The sequence below is a fragment of the Ranitomeya imitator genome, chromosome 8 (genome assembly GCF_032444005.1).
Source record: "Ranitomeya imitator isolate aRanImi1 chromosome 8, aRanImi1.pri, whole genome shotgun sequence".
In the NCBI taxonomy this organism is placed as follows: Eukaryota; Metazoa; Chordata; class Amphibia; order Anura; family Dendrobatidae; genus Ranitomeya; species Ranitomeya imitator.
Window position 1 is genome coordinate 103899851 of NC_091289.1, and position 21183 is coordinate 103921033.

Genomic DNA, 21183 nt, shown 5'->3' on the forward strand with positions numbered 1-21183 from the left:
ACATATTGGGCTTCATGTTAGTGGTAAATTTAGGTCAATAACTTTTGCGTTTATTTTTGAAAAAAATGGAAATTTGGCTAAAATTTTGAACATTTCGCAATTTTCAAATTTTGAATTTTTTTTCTGTAAAACCAGAGAGTTATGTGACACAAAATAGCTAATAAATAACATTTTCCACATGTCTACTTTACATCAGCACAATTTTGGAAACAAAATATTTTTTTTGCTAGGAAGTTAAAAGGGTTAAAATTTGACCAGCAATTTCTCATTTTTACAATAAAATTTACAAAACCATTTTTTTAGGGACCACCTCACATTTGAAGTCAGTTTGAGGAGTCTGTGTGGCTGAAAATACCCAAAAGTGACACCATTCTAAAAACTGCACCCCTCAAGGTACTCAAAACCACATTCAAGAAGTTTATTAAGCCTTCAGGTACTTCACAGCAGCAGAAGCAACATGGAAGGAAAAAATGAACATTTAACTTTTTAGTCACAAAAATGATGTTTTAGCAACATTTTTTTTTATTTTCCCAATGGTAAAAAGAGAAATTGGACCTTAAACATTATTGTACAATTTGTCCTGAGTACGCCGATACCTCATATGTGGGGGGAACCACTCTCTGGGCGCACGACAGGGCTCGGAAGGGAAATAGCGCCATTTAACTTTTTCAATGAAAAATTGGCTCAAATCTTTAGCGGACACCATGTCGCGTTTTGAGAGCCCTTGTGTGCCTAAACATTGGAGCTCCCCCACAAGTGATCCCATTTTGGACACTAGACCCCCCCAAGGAGCTTATCTGGATGCATTGTGGGCATTTTGAACCCCCAGGTGCTTCACAAATTGATCCGTAAAAATGAAAAAGTACTTTTTTTTCCCCAAAAATTTCTTTTAGCCTCAATTTTTTCATTTTCACATAGGCAACAGGATATAATAGATCCTAAAATGTGTTGGACAATTTCTCTTGAGTACATCGATACCTAATATGTGGTCACAAACCACTGTTTGGGCACACGGCAAGGCTCAGAAGGGAAAGAGCGCCATTTGACTTTTGAATGAAAAATTAGCTCCCATCATTAACGGACACCATGTCGCGTTTGGAGAGCCCCTGTGTGCCTAAACATTGGAGCTCCCCACATGTGACCCCATGTTGGAAACTAGACCCCCCACGGAACTTATCTAGATGCATAGTGAGCACTTTGAACCCCCAGGTGCTTCACAAATTGATCCGAAAAAAATGAAAAAGTACTTTTTTTTTCATTAAAAATTTCATTTAGCCTCAATTTGTTCATTTCCACATGGGCAAAAGGATAAAATGGATCCTAAAATTTATTGGGCAATTTCTTCTGAGTACACCGATACCTAACATGTGGGGGTAATCCACTGTTTGGGCACATGGCAGGGTTCGAAAGGGAAGGAGCGCCATTTGACTTTTTGAATGAAAAATTAGCTCCAATCGTTAGCGGACACCATGTCGCGTTTGGAGAGCCCCTGTGTGCCTAAACATTGGAGCTCCCCCACATGTGACCCCATTTTGGAAACTAGACCTCCCATGGAAGTAATCTAGATGTGCAGTGACCACTTTAAACCCCCAAGTGCTTCACAGAAGTTTATAAAGCAGAGCCGTGAAAATAAAAAATCATTTTTCTTTCCTCAAAAATTATTTTTTAGCCTGCAATTTTTTATTTTCACAAGAGTAACAGGAGAAATTGGACGCCAAATGTTGTTGTCCAGTTTGTCCTGAGTACGAAGATGCCCCATATGTGGGGGGGGAACCACTGTTTTGGCACATGACTTGGAAGGGAAGTAGTGACTTTTGAAATGCAGACTTTGATGGAATGGTCTGCGGGCGTCACGTTGCGTTTGCAGAGCCCCTGATGTGCCTAAACAGTAGAAACCCCCCACAAGTGACCACATTTTGGAAACTAGACCCCCCAATGAACTTATCTAGATATGTGGTGAGTAGAGTTGAGCGACCTTGACCTTTTTAGAGTCGAGCCGGGTTTCGCGAAACCCGACTATCTCAAAAGTCGGGTCGAGTGAAATCGGCCGATTATGACGTAAAGTCGGGATCGACCGAAACACGAAACCCAATGCAAGTCAATGGGGCAGCATAGTCGGCAGTGAGTGGGGGCCAGGAAAACACCTAGAGTGCCCATTTTAATGTCAAAACCATCCATTCTTCTTAATGAAGCTTGTCAAGCGTAATTTACCTTATAATAATTGGAAGGCATTTGAAATTGGGGGTCATTTGGCTAAAGTTGTGGTGGGTAGGGCTGGTTCAAGTAATTAGTGGGCCCAGGAAATCTGGACCACGTCACGGCAGTGGAGCAGGGAGAGGTAAGTATTTCAACTTTGCAAGTGCTGTGAACCTGAGCAAGCAGGGGGGGCCCACTCGTTGGCATTGGCACTGGCACAGGGCCCCTCAAAGTACAGCGGTGTGTTTGCACGGCGGGGGCGCCTCCCACCGGCAGCAACACTTTTGCGTACCATGAGAGGCCCTGTGCCAGTGACGTCGCCAACTAGTATTCCTCCCCCCACCTGATGAAGGAACCTGCACTTTCATCTGCACCTTCCTGTTTGTCCACGTGTAAGGTGGTATGGTATGCGGGAAGGGGGACCTGACTTTCAGCAGGGTCACAATCTTGCAGTGTAGCATGCACGGGAAATGTTGCGTTATGGGTCAATGTACCAGCAGACTCATCTATCACTGGCTGGGCAATGGGCAGGATGAGGAGGAAACACAGATATAGGCCCAAAGAATAAAGTGGGCTAAATGCAGTTCAAAATTGGTAACACAGGACTAATCAGGGGGCATTGCAGTGGAGGACAACTGGAATGAGAGGCTGACACAGAGAGTAGGCCCAAATCAGTAAGTAGTCGAAATGCAGTTCAAAATTGGCAACAGTAGTAAACAGGCGGCACAGCTTTGTTCAGTGGAGGAGAACAGCAAGGAGTGGCAGACACCGATAGTAGGCCCCAACCCAACTAGTAGGCCAAATGCAGTCTAACATTAACAACTACTTAACGAGCGCCTGAAAACGGAATTTCAGGACAGGAAACCAGGAGAACAGCAAGGAGCGGCAGACACCGATAGTAGGCCCCAAACCAACTAGTACGCCAAATGCAGTTGTTCCATTTAACCACAATTTAATGAGAGCCTGAAGATAGAAGTTCAGGAAAGGCAACCTGGAGAACACCTTGGAGTGGAACACACCATCTCTCTACACCCCATACCCAATTTGTAGGTCTAATGCAGCGTAGTTTCCAACAACTACTAAACGAGAGCATGATGATCGAAGCATTGGCGAGGAAACCTGGGGAACACCTTGGAGTGGAACACACCATCTCTCTACACCCCATACCCAATTTGTAGGCCTAATGCAGCGTAGTTTCCAACAACTACTAAACGAGAGCATGATGATCGAAGCATTGGCGAGGAAACCTGGGGAACACCTTGGAGTGGAACACACCATCTCTCTACAGTGGAACACACCATCTCTCTACAACCCATACCCAATTTGTAGGCCTAATGCAGCGTAGTTTCCAACAACTACTAAACGAGAGCCGGAAGATCGAAGCAATGGAGAGGAAACCTGGGGAACACCTTGGAGTGTAACACACCATCTCTCTACACCCCATACCCAATTTGTAGGCCTAATGCAGCGTAGTTTCCAACAACTACTAAACGAGAGCCGGAAGATCGAAGCTCAGGAAAGGCAACCTGGAGAACACCTTGGAGTGGAACACACCATCTCTCTACACCCCATACCCAATTTGTAGGCCCAGTGCAGCGTAGTTTCCAACAACTACTAAACGAGAGCCGGAAGATCGAAGCAATGGAGAGGAAACCTGGGGAACACCTTGGAGTGTAACACACCATCTCTCTACACCCCATACCCAATTTGTAGGCCTAATGCAGCGTAGTTTCCAACAACTACTAAACGAGAGCCGGAAGATCGAAGCAATGGAGAGGAAACCTGGGGAACACCTTGGAGTGGAACACACCATCTCTCTACAGTGGAACACACCATCTCTCTACACCCCATACCCAATTTGTAGGCCTAATGCAGCGTAGTTTCCAACAACTACTAAACGAGAGCCGGAAGATCGAAGCTCAGGAAAGGCAACCTGGGGAACACCTTGGAGTGGAACACACCATCTCTCTACACCCCATACCCAATTTGTAGGCCCAATGCAGCGTAGTTTCCAACAACTACTAAACGAGAGCTGGAAGATCGAAGCTCAGGAAAGGCAACCTGGGGAACACCTTGGAGTGTAACAAACCCTCTCTCTACACCACGGAAGGGCTGATTCTTAGGAAGGAAGGCTGTCGGAAAGAAGCAGGGCGCGTCCGAGGGTGATTATATTCTTATTAGGTATATACTCACCCTCGGACGCGCCCTGCTTCTTTATTTGTAATGAATGTTTATTTGCAATGTGGTTTTGACTTACTCTATTTTTTTGGTAAATAATGATTTTATTATTTTCATTGTTTTGCATCTTCTTGGCAATAATATAAAGAAGACGCGACAGGACAACACTCGGTGGATGCCATATCTGTGTTTAAAATTGAAAAAACCTTTCAGTTAACTACTTGCAGGAGAAAGTTATTGTAGCTGGTGGCCATTTTTAGTACTGTACCAGATTTTTGTTGTATGTGTTTGTTTTTAATGTTAAAATGTCTGCATTTGATATCTCTCCAGTATTTTCTTTTTTATAAGCAAAATACTTATTTTTATATTTTCTGATGTTGGTTCCAGGGGTACACGGGCAGCAGTGGTGTGGTCAGTGGAGGCCTAGTGGAAGGAGTGACCGCAGACAGGCATCGAAGGCCTAAAATAATAACACATGGCTGTAGGCAATTTTAAATTGGTTCCAGGGGTACACGGGCAGCAGTGGTGTGGTCAGTGGAGGCCTAGTGGAAGGAGTGACCGCAGACAGGCATCGAAGGCCTAAAATAATAACACATGGCTGTAGGCAATTTTAAATTGGTTCCAGGGGTACACGGGCAGCAGTGGTGTGGTCAGTGGAGGCCTAATGGAAGGAGTGACCGCAGACAGGCATCGAAGGCCTAAAATAATAACACATGGCTGTAGGCAATTCTAAATTGGTTACAGGGGTACACGGGCAGCAGTGGTGTGGTCAGTGGAGGCCTAGTGGAAGGAGTGACCGCAGACAGGCATCGAAGGCCTAAAATAATAACACATGGCTGTAGGCAATTTTAAATTGGTTCCAGGGGTACACGGGCAGCAGTGGTGTGGTCAGTGGAGGCCTAGTGGAAGGAGTGACCACAGACAGGCATCGAAGGCCTAACATAACAAAAATGTCAATACAATGGTATTGTCAGTGGCAGGCATTGAAGGATGTCAGCGCATAGACTAAACATTGGTGGAGCTGTGAGATAATTTTGCAAGTGGTAGAGCACTGTTTGAGCTGGGGTGGGGGGAAACTGTCTTGTGGCCGGCGGTACAGGCCCAGGGCCCCTCATATTACAACGGTGTGTCTGACGTTGGGTGCGCACCACCACCGCCAGAGACACTTTATTGTACTAGGAGGGACCCAGTGGCAGTGCCGTCGACCAAAAGCGGGCTCACCCACCTCTTCAGACAAACTGCACTCTCACGGGTGCTGTCGCCAAGTGTCGATACCACGGCCCCGTGTGGGGAGTTTGGCCATTTAGTGAGGTGTAAACATGTCGTATGCTGGACAATCAGGTGCAGAAAATTACGAGATTGGAAAAGGCATTCAGAATAGTCCACAGGCAAGACCTTTTCATAGGAAAGCTAGGTGTCAGCCGGGCAAGGTGGGGCAAAAGATTTCGAAATCCAGTTGTGGTTCATTTTAATGAAGGTTAGATCATCTACATTTTGGGTAGCCAGACGAGTCCTTTTTTCTGTTAGTATTGAACCTGCAGCACTGAATACTCTTTCTGATAGGACACTAGCTGCCGGGCAAGCAAGCTCCTGCAATGCATATTCTGCCAATTCTGGCCAGGTGTCTAATTTTGATGCCCAGTAATCAAATGGGAATGACGGTTGAGGGAGAACATCGATAAGGGATGAAAAATAGTTTGTAACCATACTGGACAAATGTTGTCTCCTGTCACTTTGAATTGATGCTGCAGAGCCTGTCCTGTCTGCGGTCATAGCAAAATCACTCCACAACCTGGTCAGAAAACCCCTCTGGCCAACGCCACTTCTGATTTCTGCCCCTCTAACTCCTCTGGTCTGCTGGCCCCTGCAGCTCGTGTGAGAACGATCACGGGCGCTGTGTGCAGGGAATGCCAGAAGCAAACGGTCAACAAGAGTTGATTGTTTGGTTGCTAATATTAGTTCCAAGTTCTCATGTGGCATTATATTTTGCAATTTGCCTTTATAGCGAGGATCAAGGAGGCAGGCCAACCAGTAATCGTCATCATTCATCATTTTAGTTATGCGTGTGTCCCTTTTGAGGATACGTAAGGCATAATCCGCCATGTGGGCCAAAGTTCCAGTTCTCAAATCTGCGGTTGTGCTTGGTTGAGGGGCAGTTTCAGGCAAATCAACGTCACTTGTGTCCCTCAAAAAACCAGAACCCGGCCTTGCCGCGCCACCAATTTCCAGTGGCCCCGGAAAAGCTTCCTCATTAAAAATATAATCATCCCCATCATCCTCCTCGTCCTCCTCCTCCTCTTCGCCCGCTACCTCATCCTGTACACTGCCCTGGCCAGACAATGGCTGACTGTCATCAAGGCTTTCCTCTTCCTCAGCTGCAGACGCCTGATCCTTTATGTGCGTCAAACTTTGCATCAGCAGACGCATTAGGGGGATGCTCATGCTTATTATGGCGTTGTCTGCACTAACCAGCCATGTGCATTCCTCAAAACACTGAAGGACTTGACACATGTCTTGAATCTTCGACCACTGCACACCTGACAACTCCATGTCTGCCATCCTACTGCCTGCCCGTGTATGTGTATCCTCCCACAAAAACATAACAGCCCGCCTCTGTTCACACAGTCTCTGAAGCATGTGCAGTGTTGAGTTCCACCTTGTTGCAACGTCTATGATTAGGCGATGCTGGGGAAGGTTCAAAGAACGCTGATAGGTCTGCATACGGCTGGAGTGTACGGGCGAACGGCGGATATGTGAGCAAAGTCCACGCACTTTGAGGAGCAGGTCGGATAACCCCGGATAACTTTTCAGGAAGCACTGCACCACCAGGTTTAAGGTGTGAGCCAGGCAAGGAATGTGTTTCAGTTGGGAAAGGGAGATGGCAGCCATGAAATTCCTTCCGTTATCACTCACTACCTTGCCTGCCTCAAGATCTACAGTGCCCAGCCACGACTGCGTTTCTTTCTGCAAGAACTCGGACAGAACTTCCGCGGTGTGTCTGTTGTCACCCAAACACTTCATAGCCAATACAGCCTGCTGACGTTTGCCAGTAGCTGCCCCATAATGGGAGACCTGGTGTGCAACAGTGACAGCTGCGGATGGAGTGGTTGTGCGACTGCGGTCTGTGGACGAGCTCTCGCTTCTGCAGGAGGACGAAGAGGAGGAGGAGGGGGTGCGAACGGCTACAGCCAATTGTTTCCTAGACCGTGGGCTAGGCAGAACTGTCCCAAACTTGCTGTCCCCTGTGGACCCTGCATCCACCACATTTACCCAGTGTGCCGTGATGGACACGTAACGTCCCTGGCCATGCCTACTGGTCCATGCATCTGTTGTCAGGTGCACCTTTGTGCTCACAGATTGCCTGAGTGCATGGACGATGCGCTCTTTAACATGCTGGTGGAGGGCTGGGATGGCTTTTCTGGAAAAAAAGTGTCGACTGGGTAGCTCGTAGCGTGGTACAGCGTAGTCCATCAGGGCTTTGAAAGCTTCGCTTTCAACTAACCGGTAGGGCATCATCTCTAACGAGATTAGTCTAGCTATGTGTGCGTTCAAACCCTGTGTACGCAGATGCGAGGCTAAGTACTTCCTTTTTCTAACCATAGTCTCATGTAGGGTGAGCTGGACTGGAGAGCTGGAGATCGTGGAACTAGCGGGGGTGCCGGTGGACATGGCAGACTGAGAGACGGTGGGAGATGGTATTATTGCCGCCGGTGCCCTAGATGCAGTGTTTCCTACTACGAAACTGGTGATTCCCTGAACCTGACTGCTTTGGCCTGGCAAAGAAACCTGCACAGATACTGCAGGTGGTGCGGAAAATGGTGGCCCTACACTGCCGGAAGGGATGTTGCGTTGATGACTAGCTTCATTGGCCGAGGGTGCTACAACCTTAAGGGACGTTTGGTAGTTAGTCCAAGCTTGCAAATGCATGGTGGTTAAATGTCTATGCATGCAACTTGTATTGAGACTTTTCAGATTCTGCCCTCTGCTTAAGGTAGTTGAACATTTTTGACAGATGACTTTGCGCTGATCAATTGGATGTTGTTTAAAAAAATGCCAGACTGCACTCTTTCTAGCATCGGATACCTTTTCAGGCATTGCAGACTGAGCTTTAACCAGATGGCCACGCTGTCCTCCAACAGGTTTTGACTTTGCCACGCGTTTTGGGCAAGATACGGGCCCGGCAGATGGAACCTGTTGCGATGTTGATGCCTGCTGCGGCCCCTCCTCCTCCGCTTCAGAACTGCTGCCGCCTGCACCCTGTTACCCCAATGGCTGCCAATCGGGGTCAAGAACTGGGTCATCTATTACCTCTTCTTGTAGCTTGTGTGCAACTTCGTCTGTGTCACCGTGTCGGTCGGTGATATAGCGTTCGTGATGGGGCAACATAGTCTCATCAGGGTCTGATTCTTGATCAGCACCCTGCGAGGGCAATGTTGTGGTCTGAGTCAAAGGACCAGCATAGTAGTCTGGCTGTGGCTGTGCATCAGTGCACTCTATGTCAGATTCAACTTGTAATGGGCATGGACTGTTAACTGCTTCACTTTCTAAGCCAGGGACGGTATGTGTAAAGAGCTCCATGGAGTAACCCATTGTGTCGCCTGCTGCATTCTTCTCTGTTGTTGTTTTTGCTGAAGAGGACAAGGAAGCGACTTGTCCCTGACCGTGAACATCCACTAACGACGCGCTGCTTTGACATTTACCAGTTTCACGAGAGGAGGCAAAAGAGCTAGAGGCTGAGTCAGCAAGATAAGCCAAAACTTGCTCTTGCTGCTCCGGCTTTAAAAGCGGTTTTCCTACTCCCAGAAAAGGGAGCGTTCGAGGCCTTGTGTAGCCAGACGACGAACCTGGCTCCACAGCTCCAGACTTAGGTGCAATATTTTTTTTCCCACGACCAGCTGATGCTCCACCACTACCACTACCCTCATTACCAGCTGACAATGAACGCCCCCGGCCACGACCTCTTCCACCAGACTTCCTCATTGTTTTAAAAACGTTACCAAACGAACGGTATTTGTTGCTGTCACACAACTTACACGGTGAGCTATAACTTCAGTATGATTTAGCTACCCCTTTACAGGTGGGTGAGACCACAACGAAAATCAGCCACAATGTTACACACTCTGTTGTTGGTGGCAACAAATGAGAGAGATGCCACACACGCAGGACTGTCACTGAAGCACAAATGTAAATATTAATCTCCCACTGATTTGATTTTTTTTTTTTTTTTCAGGGAGACTTTAGGAAAAAAAAAAAAATAGAATAAAATGATTTTTTCAGGAAGAATTTAGAAACCAAAGAAAATAAAATGATTTTTTCAGGGAGAATTTAGAAAACAAATAAAACAAAAAAAGGCTTTCTATGGCCCACTGAGTGAGAGATGACGCACACAGGAGTCAGGAGTGGCACACAAGCCCAGAGGCCAATATTTATCTCCCACTGATTGATGTAGTGATTTTTTCAGGTAGATTTTGGAACCCAAATCAAGCTAAAAAAAATAATAGGCTTTCTATGGCCCACAATTGGAGAGAGAGAGAGAGAGAGAGAGAGAGATGGCACACCCAGGAGTCAAGACTGGCACACAAGCAGAAAGGGCAATATTAATCTCCCACTGATTTGTTTTTTTTTTTTTTTTTTCAGGGAGACTTTAGGAAAAAAAAAATAGAATAAAATGATTTTTTCAGGAAGAATTTAGAAACCAAATAGAATAAAATGATTTTTTCAGGGAGAATTTAGAAAACAAATAAAACAAAAAAAGGCTTTCTATGGCCCACTGAGTGAGAGATGACGCACACAGGAGTCAGGAGTGGCACACAAGCCCAGAGGCCAATATTTATCTCCCACTTTTTTTTTTTTTGTTCCAGGGAAAATTTATAAACCCAATAAAAAAAATAATAAATAGGCTTTCTATGGCCCACTATCTGAGAGACAGAGAGAGATGGCACGCTTAGGACTGGCACACAAGCCCAAAGGCCAATATTAATCTCCCTTTTTTTTTGTAAGGGAGAATTTATAAAACCAAAAAAAAAAAAAAAAAATAGGCTTTCTATGGCCCACTATTTGTGAGAGAGATGGCACGCTCAGGACTGGCACACAAGCCCAGAGGCCAATATTAATCTCCCATTTTTTTTTTTTTTCCAGGGAAAATTTATAAACCCAATAAAAAAAAAAATAAATAAATAGGCTTTCTATGGCCCACTATCTGAGAGAGAGAGAGATGGCACGCTTAGGACTGGCACACAAGCCCAAAGGCCAATATTATTCTCCCTTTTTTTTTGTAAGGGAGAATTTATAAAACCAAAAAAAAAAAAATAAATAGGCTTTCTATGGCCCACTATTTGTGAGAGAGATGGCACGCTCAGGACTGGCACACAAGCCCAGAGGCCAATATTAATCTCCCATTTTTTTTTTTTTTTCCAGGGAAAATTTATAAACCCAATAAAATAATAAAAAAATAGGCTTTCTATGGCCCACTATCTGAGAGAGAGAGAGATGGCACGCTTAGGACTGGCACACAAGCCCAAAGGCCAATATTAATCTCCCACTGATTGATTTATTGATTTTTTCAGGTAGAATTTAGAACCCAAATAAAGCAACAAAAAAAAAAAAAAAAATGGGCTTTCTATGGCCCACTGAGTGAGTGATGATGCACACAGGAGTCAGGAGTGGCACACAAGCCCTGAGACCAATATTTTTCTCCCACTGATTGATGTAGTGATTTTTTCAGGTAGATTTTAGAACCAAAATCAAGCAAAAAAATAAATAGGCTTTCTATGGCCCACTGAGTGAGTGATGATGCACACAGGAGTCAAGAGTGGCACACAAGCCCTGAGGCCAATATTTTTCTCCCACTGATTGATGTAGTGATTTTTTCAGGTAGATTTTATAACCCAAATCAAGTAAAAAAATAAATAGGCTTTCTATGGCCCACTGAGTGAGAGATGACACAGACAGGGATGGCACTCTAGCAGAAATGTCAATCTTAATCTCCCACAAAAAAAAAAAAAAAAAAACAGGGAGTGTCCTTCAATTACTATCTCACTGCAGTAATCTCAGCCAGGTATGGCAGGCAGCAATAAGGAGTGGACTGATGCACAAATTAAATAAAAAGTGTGTACAAACCAAAAAGATAGCTGTGCAGAAAGGAAGGAACAAGAGGATTTGTGCTTTGAAAAAAGCAGTTGGTTTGCACAGCGGCGTACACACAGCAATGCAGCTATCAGGGAGCCTTCTAGGGCAGCCCAATGAGCTACAGCGCTGAGGGGGAAAAAAAAAAAAATGTAGCTTCCACTGTCCCTGCACACCGAAGGTGGTGTTGGGCAGTGGAAATCGCTACAGCACAAGCGGTTTGGTGGTTAATGGACCCTGCCTAACGCTATCCCTGCTTCTGACGAAGCGGCAGCAACCTCTCCCTAAGCTCAGATCAGCAGCAGTAACATGGCGGTCGGCGGGAACGCCCCTTTATAGCCCCTGTGACGCCGCAGACAGCAAGCCAATCACTGCAATGCCCTTCTCTAAGATGGTGGGGACCAGGACCTATGTCATCACGCTGCCCACACTCTGCGTTTACCTTCATTGGCTGAGAAATGGCGCTTTTCGCGTCATTGAAACGCGACTTTGGCGCGAAAGTCGCGTACCGCATGGCCGACTCCGCACAGGGGTCGGATCGGGTTTCATGAAACCCGACTTTGCCAAAAGTCGGCGACTTTTGAAAATGAACGACCCGTTTCGCTCAACCCTAGTGGTGAGCACTTTGAACCCCCAAGTACTTCACAGAAGTTTACAACGCAGAGCCGTGAAAATAAAAAATCATTTTTCTTTCCTCAAAAATTATGTTTTAGCAAGCAATTTTTTATTTTCACAAGGGTAACACGAGAAATTGGACCCCAATATTTGTTGCCCAGTTTGTCCTGAGTACGATGATACCCCATATGTGGGGGTAAACCACTGATTGGACACACGTCGGGGCTCGGAAGGGAAGTAGTGACGTTTTGAAATGCAGACTTTGATGTAATGGTCTGCGGGCGTCACATTGCATTTGCAGAGCCACTGATGTGCCTAAACAGTAGAAACCCCCCACAAATGACCCCATTTTGGAAACTAGACCCCCCAAGGAACTTATCTAGATGTGTGGTGAGCACTGTGAACCCCCAAGTGCTTCACAGAAGTTAATAACACAGAGCAGTGAAAACAAAAAATAATTTTTCTTTCTTCAAAAATTATGTTTTAGCAAGCAATTTTTTTTTCGCAAGGGTAACAGGAGAAATTGGACCCCAAAAGTTGTTGCCCATTTTATCCTGAGTATGCTGGTACCCCATATGTGGGGGTAAACCACTGTTTGGGCGCACGTCAGGGCTCGGAAGGGAGGGAGCACCCTTTGACTTTTTGAACGCAAGATTGGCTGGAATCAATGGTGGCGCCATGTTGCGTTTGGAGACCCCTGATGTGCCTAAACAGTGGAAACCCCTCAATTCTAACTTCAACACTAACCCCAACACACCCCTAACCCTAATCCCAACTGTAGTCATAACCCTAATCACAACCCTAACCCCAACACACCCCTAACCACAACACTAACCCCAACACACCCGTAACCCCAATCCCAACCCTAATCCTAACCCTAATCCCAACCCTAACCCTAATCCCAACCCTAACCACAACTTTAACCCCAACACACCCCTAACCCTAAACATAACCCTAACCACAAGCCTAATCTTAACCCTATTTCCAACCCTATCCCTAATTCCAACCCTAACTCTAATTCCAACCCTAACCCTAAGGCTATGTGCCCACGGTGCGGATTCGTGTGAGATTTTTCTGCACCATATTTGAAAAATCCGCAGGTAAAAGGCACAGCGTTTTACCTGCGGATTTACCGTGGATTTCCAGTGTTTTTTTGTGCGGAATTCACCTGTGGATTCCTATTGAGGAACAGGTGTAAAACGCTGCGGAATCCGCACAAAGAATTGAAATGCTGCGGAAAATACAACGCAGCGTTTCCACTCGGTATTTTCCGCACCATGGGCACAGCGGATTTGGTTTTCCAAAGGTTTACATGGTACTGTAAACCTGATGGAAAACTGCTACGTATCCACAGCAACCAATCCGCTGTGGATCTGCGGCCAATCCGCTGCGGATCCACAGCCAAATCCGCACCGCGTGCACATACCCTAATTCTAACCCTAGCCCTAACCCTAACCCTTGCCCTAACCCTAACCCTAGCCCTAACCCTAACCCTAGCCCAAGCCTTAACCCTAGTTCTAACCCTAACCCTAGTGGAAAAAAAAAATTTTCTTTATTTTATTATTGTCCCTACCTATGGGGGTGATAAAGGGGGGGGTCATTTGCTTTTCTTTTATTTTGATCACTGTGATAGGTTTTATCACAGTGATCAAAATATACCTGTGCACTGCGCACGGACACCCGGAGGCCCGGTAAGTATGAGGGGGGATCAGAGCACGGGAGTGGCATCGGAGCATAGGGGGTGGCATTGGAGCAGAGGGGGAGCTGACAGGAGGACGGGGAAGCAGACAGGGCAACGGAGGAGAGCGGAGGACTGGCAGGAGATCAGTGGCGGTGGGGGGGGGGGGGGCAGATCAGGGTTTCCAGCCATGGCCGATGATATTGCAGCATCGGCCGTGACTGGATTGTAATATTTCACCAGTTTTCATAGGTGAAATATTACAAATTGCGCTGATTGGCAGTTTCACTTTCAACAGCCAATCAGAGCGATCGTAGCCACGGAGGGGTGAAGCCACCCCCCTTGGGCTGAAGTACTACTCCCCCTGTCCCTGCAGATCGGGTAAAATTGGAGTTAACCCTTTCACCCGATCTGCAGGGACGCGATCCCTCCATGACGCCACATAGGCGTCACAGGTCGGATTGGCACCAACTTTCATGACGCCTACGTGGTGTCAAAGGTCGGGAAGGGGTTAATAACAGCAATATTGAAACATTCTTTTTAGTGCAATTGTGAATGTTAAAATACCCAGAAATGCCTGGTCAACCACATTGTATCAGTGATGTTCTTTATAGGGTCTGCAGTTTCAAACTAGATATTAGCCGGTCTAAGGCTATGTGCACACGTTTCGGATTTGCCTGCGGATCCACAGCAGATTGGATGCTGCGGATTCGCAACAGTTTTCCATGCATTTTACAGTACCATGTAAACCTATGGAAAACAAAATCTGCAGTGCACATGGTGCGGAAAATACCACGCAGAAACGGTGCAGTTTATTTTCCGCAGCATGTCAATTCTTTGTGCAAATTCTGCAGTGTTTTACACCTGCTCCTCAATAGGAATCCGCAGGTGCTGAAACGCAGGTGAAATCCACACAAAAACACTGGAAATCCTCAGTAAATCCACGGGTAATTAGCAGGTAAAACGCAGTGCGTTTTACCTGTGGATTTTTAAAAAACTGAGCGGGAAAATCCGCACAGAAATCTACAACGTGGGCACATAGCCTAATAAGGTGTTATAGGAATGTGATCGCACATCAGAGGACAGAGAAATAGGGGGATTCGGGGACCCTGCCATACTCACCTGTGTCCCTGGGTCCTCCTGCTGCTCCTCCTGGCCACCGGCAAAAGAAAATGGCAGGCGCATGTCTCCATCTGCCGGCCGCAGGAGAACAGCAGTTGGGGCTAAAATTAGGGTTAGGGCTAGGGTTAGGGTTAGGGTTAGGGCTAGGGTTAGGGCTAGGGTTAGGGCTAGGGTTAGGGCTAGGATTAGGGCTAGGGCTAGGGTTAGGGTAAGGGCTAGGGTTAGGGCTAGGGTTAGGGCTAGGGTTAGGTTTAGGGCTAGGGTTAGGGTTAGGGTTAGGACTAGGGTTAGGGTTAGGGCTAGGGTTAGGGCTAGGGTTAGGGCTAGGGTTAGGGCTAGGGTTAGGGCTAGGGTTAGGGTTAGGGTTGGGGCTAAATTCAGGGTTAGGCTTCTTTCACACTTACGTCGGTACGGGGCCGTCGCAATGCGTCGGCCCAACATACCGACGCACGTTGTGAAAATTGTGCACAACGTGGGCAGCGGATGTAGTTTTTCAACGCATCCGCTGCCCAATCTATGTCCTGGGGAGGAGGGGGCGGAGTTACGGCCACGCATGTGCGGTCAGAAATGGCGGACGTGACATACAAAAAAACGTTACATTGAACGTTTTTTGTGCCGATGGTCCGCCAAAACACAACTGATCCAGTGCACGATGGACGCGACGTGTGGCCATCCGTCACGATCCGTCGGCAATACAAGTCTATGGGCAAAAAACGCATCCTGCGGGCACATTTGGAGGATCCGTTTTTTGTCCAAAACGACGGATTGCGACGGATGCCAAATGACGCAAGTGTGAAAGTAGCTTTAGGGTTAGGGTTGGGGCTAAAGTTAGGGCTAGGGTTGGGGCTAAAGTTAGGGTTAGATTTGGGATTAGGGTTAGGGTTTGGATTAGAGTTGGTATTAGGGTTAGGGTTGGCATTAGGGTTACGCTTGGGATTAGGGTTAGGTTTGGGATTAGGGTTAAGGTTAGGGTTGTGATTAGGGGTGTATTGGGATTAGGGTTAGGTTTGAGGTTAGGGTTAAGATTAGGATTAGGGTTGTGTTGGATTTAGGGTTTTGATTAGGGTTATGGTTAGGGTTGACATTAGGGGTGTTTGGGGTAAGGGTTGTGATTATCGTTAGGGTTAGTGATTAGGATTATGGATTGGGTTGGTATTAGGGTTAGGGGTGTGTTGGGGTTAGGGTTGGAGCTAGAATTAGGGGGTTTCCACTGTTTAGTTACATCAGTGGGTCTCCAAACACGACAGCCAATTTTGCGCTCAAAAAGTCAAATGGTGCTCCCTCCCTTCTGAGCTCTGCCGTGCGCCCAAACAGTGGGTTACCCCCACATATGGGGCATCAGCGTACTCGGGATAAATTGGACAACAACTTTTGGGGTCCAATTTCTCCTGTTACCCTTGTGAAAATAAAAACTTGGGGGCTAAAAAATCTTTTTTGTGGAAAAAAAATATTTTTTTATTTTCACAACTCTGCATTCTAAACTTCTGTGAAGCACTTGGGCTTTCAAAGTTCTCACCACACATCTAGATAAGTTCCTTGGGGGGTCTAGTTTCCAAAATGTGGTCACTTGTGGGGGGTTACTACTGTTTAGGTACATCAGGGGCTCTGCAAACGCAACATAACGCCCACAGACCATTCTATCTAAGTCTGCATTCCAAAACGGCGCTCCTTCCCTTCCGAGCTCTGCCGTGCGCCCAAACAGTGGTTTACCCCCATATATGGGGTACCAGCCTACTCAGGACAAATTGGACAACAACTTTTTGGGTCCAATTTCTCTTGTTACCCTTGCGAAAATAAAAACTTGGGGGCTAAAAATCTTTTTTGTGGAAAAAAAAATATTTTTTATTTTCACGACTCTGCATTCTAAACTTTTGTGAAGCACTTGGGCATTCAAAGTTCTCACCACACATCTAGATAAGTTCCATGGGGGGTCTAGTTTCCAAAATGGGGTCACTTGTGGGGGGTTTCCACTGTTTAGGCACATCAGGGGCTCTCCAAACGCGACATGGCGTCCAATCTCAATTCCAGACAATTCTACATTGAAAAAGTAAAACGGCACTCCTTCTCTTCCAAGCTCTGCAGTGCGCCCAAACAGTGGTTTACCCCCACATATTGGGTATCGACGTACTCAGGAGAAATTGCACTATAAATTTTGTGGTCTAATTTCTCCTGTTACCCTTGTGAAAATAAGAATTTGTGGGCGAAAAGATCATTTTTGTGTAAACAAATGCGATTTTTTATTTTCACGGCTCTACGTTATAAACTTCTGTGAAGCTCTTGGGGGTTCAAAGTGCTCACCACACATCTAGATAAGTTCCTTAATGGGTCTAGTTTACAAAATGGTGTCACTTGTGGGGGGTTTCCACTGTTTAGGCACATCAGGGGTTCTCCAAACGCGACATGGCATCCAATCTCAATTCCTGCCAATTCTACATTGAAAAAGTAAAACGGCGCTCCTTCACTTCCAAGCTCTGCGGTGCGCCCGAACAGTGGTTTACCCCCACATATGGGGTATCAACGTATTCAGGAGAAATCGCACAACAACTTTTGTGGTCTAATTTCTCCTGTTACCCTTGTGAAAATAAGAATTTGTGGGCGAAAAGATCATTTTTGTGTAAACAAATGCGATTTTTTATTTTCACGGCTCTACGTTATAAACTTCTGTGAAGCTCTTGGGGGTTCAAAGTGCTCACCACACATCTAGATAAGTTCCTTAATGGGTCTAGTTTACAAAATGGTGTCACTTGTGGGGGGTTTCCACTGTTTAGGCACATCAGGGGCTCTCTAAAAGTGACATGGCGTCCGATCTCAATTCCAGCCAATTCTGCATTGAAAAAGTCAAACGGTGCTCCTTCACTTCCAAGTTCTGCGGTGCGCCCAAACAGTGGTTTACCCCCACATATGGGGTATTGGCGTATTCAGGAGAAATTGCACAACAAAATTTATGGTTACATTTCTGTGTTTACACTTGTGAAAATAAAAAAAATGATTCTGAATTAAAATGTTTGCAAAAAAAAGTTAAATGTTCATTTTTTCCTTCCACATTGTTTCAGTTCCTGTGAAGCATGTAAAGGGTTAATAAACTTCTTGAATGTGGTTTTGAGAACCTTGAGGGGTGTAGTTTTTAGAATGTGTCACACTTGGTTATTTTCTATCATATAGACCCCCTCAAAATGACTTCAAATGTGATGTGGTCCCTAAAAAAAAAGGTGTTGTAAAAATGAGAAATTGCTGGTCAAATTTTAACCCTTATAACTCCCTAACAAAAAAAAATTTTGTTTCCAAAATTGTGCTGATGTAAAGTAGACATGTGTGAAATGTTATTTATTAACTATTTTTTGTGACATATCTCTCTGATTTAAGGGCATAAAAATACAAAATTTGAAAATTGCAAAATTTTAAAAATTTTCGCCATATTTCCATTTTTTTCATAAATAATCGCAAGTAATATTGAAGAAATTTTACCACTAACATGAAGTACAATATGTCACGAAAAAACAGTCTCAGAATCAGTGGGATCCGTTGAAGCGTTCCAGAGCTATAACCTCATAAAGTGACAGTGGTCAGAATTGCAAAAATTGGCTCGGTCATTAGGTACCAAATTGGCTCTGTCACTAAGGGGTTAATAAGCAGACAAACTACAACAAATGTACCATATAGGAAATATGGCAGCTGTCAGTCACATGACCTGTCTATTATGTGTATGTGTGAGCTAATATATACTGCCAGGGGGAGGGCTTCCTGCTGGCTGGGGATTTATCAGGCTGCCAATTTAGCTTACAAATACTGAGGTAAAAATACTGAGCAAATAACGTGTGAACAAGGTCTAATACAAGAGGAGATGACACACAGGTATATACTATGTACAGGGGAGATGACACACAGATATATACTATATACAGGAGAGATGACACACAGGTATATACTATATAGAGGAGGAGATGACATACAGGTACATATATATACAGGAGGAAATGACATACAGGTATATACTATATACAGGAGGAGATGACACACAGGTATATACTATATACAGGAGCAGATGACCTACAGTTATATACTATATACAGGAGGAGATGACATGCAGGTATATGCTATATATAGAAGATGACATGCAGGTATATACTATATACAGGAGGAGATGACACACAGATATATACTATATACAGGGGAGATGACACAGGTATATACTATATACAGGAGGAGATGACATACAGGTATATACTATATATAGAAGGAGATGACATTCAGGTATATACTATATATAGGGGAGATGACACACAGCAGGTATATACTATATACAGGGGAGATGAAATACAGGTATATACTATATACAGGAGATGACATACAGGTATATACTATATACAGGAGATGACATACAGGTGTATACTATATATAAGGGAGATGACAAACATGTATATACTGAGGTGATGAGGTAAAAATGAGAGGTGTGAGGTGAAAATGAAAAGGTGTGAGTGCAAAATGAGAGGAGTGAGGAAAAATAGTGGAGTGATCAGAAAATGACAGATGTGAGGTTGAAATGACAAGTGTTAGGGGGGAATGAGAGGAGTGAGGGAGAAAATGAGAGGTGTGAGGGAGAAAATGAGAGATGTGAGGGGGAAAATGAGAGGCGTGATGGGAAAATAAGAGAAGTGAGGTGCTATAATTAACCACAGATATTTACTATGCCCAGGCAACGCCGGGCTCTTCAGCTAGTATATATATATATATACATATACTAGATGGTGGCCCGATTCTAACGCATCGGGTATTCTAGAATGTACATGTCTATGTAGTATATAGCACAGCCACGTAGTATATTGCCCAGGCAAGTAGTATGTTGCCTGTTGTGAATTCTGTGGCAGAGTTCACTCCTGTGGTCACAAGTGGTACTTCGGCTGATTCTCTCTGGGAGCTTCCGTTTGTGGAGGAAAGTGGTACTGCAGCTTCTGAGTTTCCTCCCTCAGGTGATCTGGTGAGGTCGTTAGCTGCTTCTCTACTTAACTCCACCTAATGCTTTGATTCATGCTTCCTGTCAATGTTCCAGTGTTGGACTTGTGTTTCTCTGGATCATTCCTGTGGCCTGCTGCTCTGCATAGCTAAGTGCTTCTTTGCTATTTGTTGCTATTTTTTCTGTCCAGCTTGTCTATTTGTTTTGCTGGTAGCTCTGGGACGCAAGGGGTGTACCTCCGTGCCGTTAGTTAGGTACGGAGGGTCTTTTTGCCCCCTTTGCGTGGTTTTCTTTAGGGTTTTGTGTAGACCGCAAAGTTATCTTTCCTATCCTCGTTCTGTCTAGAATATCGGGCCTCACTTTGCTGAATCTATTTCATCCCTACGTTTGTCTTTTCATCTTACTCACAGTCATTATTGTTGTGAATTCTGTGGCTGAGTTCACTTCTGTGGTCACAAGTGGTATTGCAGTCTCTGGGCTTCCTCCCTCAGGTGTTTTGGTGAGCTCGTTGGCTGCCTTGCTATTTAACTCCACCTGAGTCTGTCTTCCTTGCTCCTTGTCAATGTTCCAGTGTTGAATCTGAGCTACTGCATCTTTCCTTGGGCCTGCTGCTCTGCTAGATAAGTGCTTCTAGTTTGTTTTCTGTTTTTTCTGTCCAGCTTGTTATTTTCTTTTGCTGGAAGCTCTGAGAAGCAAAGGGGTGCACCGCCGTGCTGTTAGTTCGGCACGGTGGGTCTTTTTGCCCCTTTGCGTGGTTTTCGTTTTAGGGTTTTTTGTAGACTGCATAGTTCTCTTTGCTATCCTCGCTCTGTCTAGAATATCGGGCCTCACTTTGCTGAATCTATTTCATTCCTACGTTTGTCTTTTCATCTTGCTAACAGTCATTATATGTGGGGGGCTGCCTATTCCTTTGGGGTATTTCTCTGAGGTAAGTCAGGCTTGTATTTCTATCTTCAGGCTAGTCAGCTCCTCAGGCAGTGCCGAGTTGCATAGGTAGTGGATAGGCGCAATCCACTGCTGCTTCCAGTTGTGTGAGGATAGATCAGGTACTGCAGTCTACAGAGATTCCACGTCTCAGAGCTCGTCCTATTGTTTTGGGTTATTGCCAGATCTCTGTATGTGCGCTGATTACTGCACGCTGTGTTGCCTGATTGCCAGCCATAACAGTACAAGGAGCCCATCGTCGTCACCATTGGGAGCAGGGTTCTTTTTTGTAGCCAAGAAGGATGGTTCGCTAAGACCGTGTATTGATTACCGCCTTCTTAATAAGATCACTGTTAAGTTTCAGTATCCCTTGCCATTGATTTCTGACTTGTTT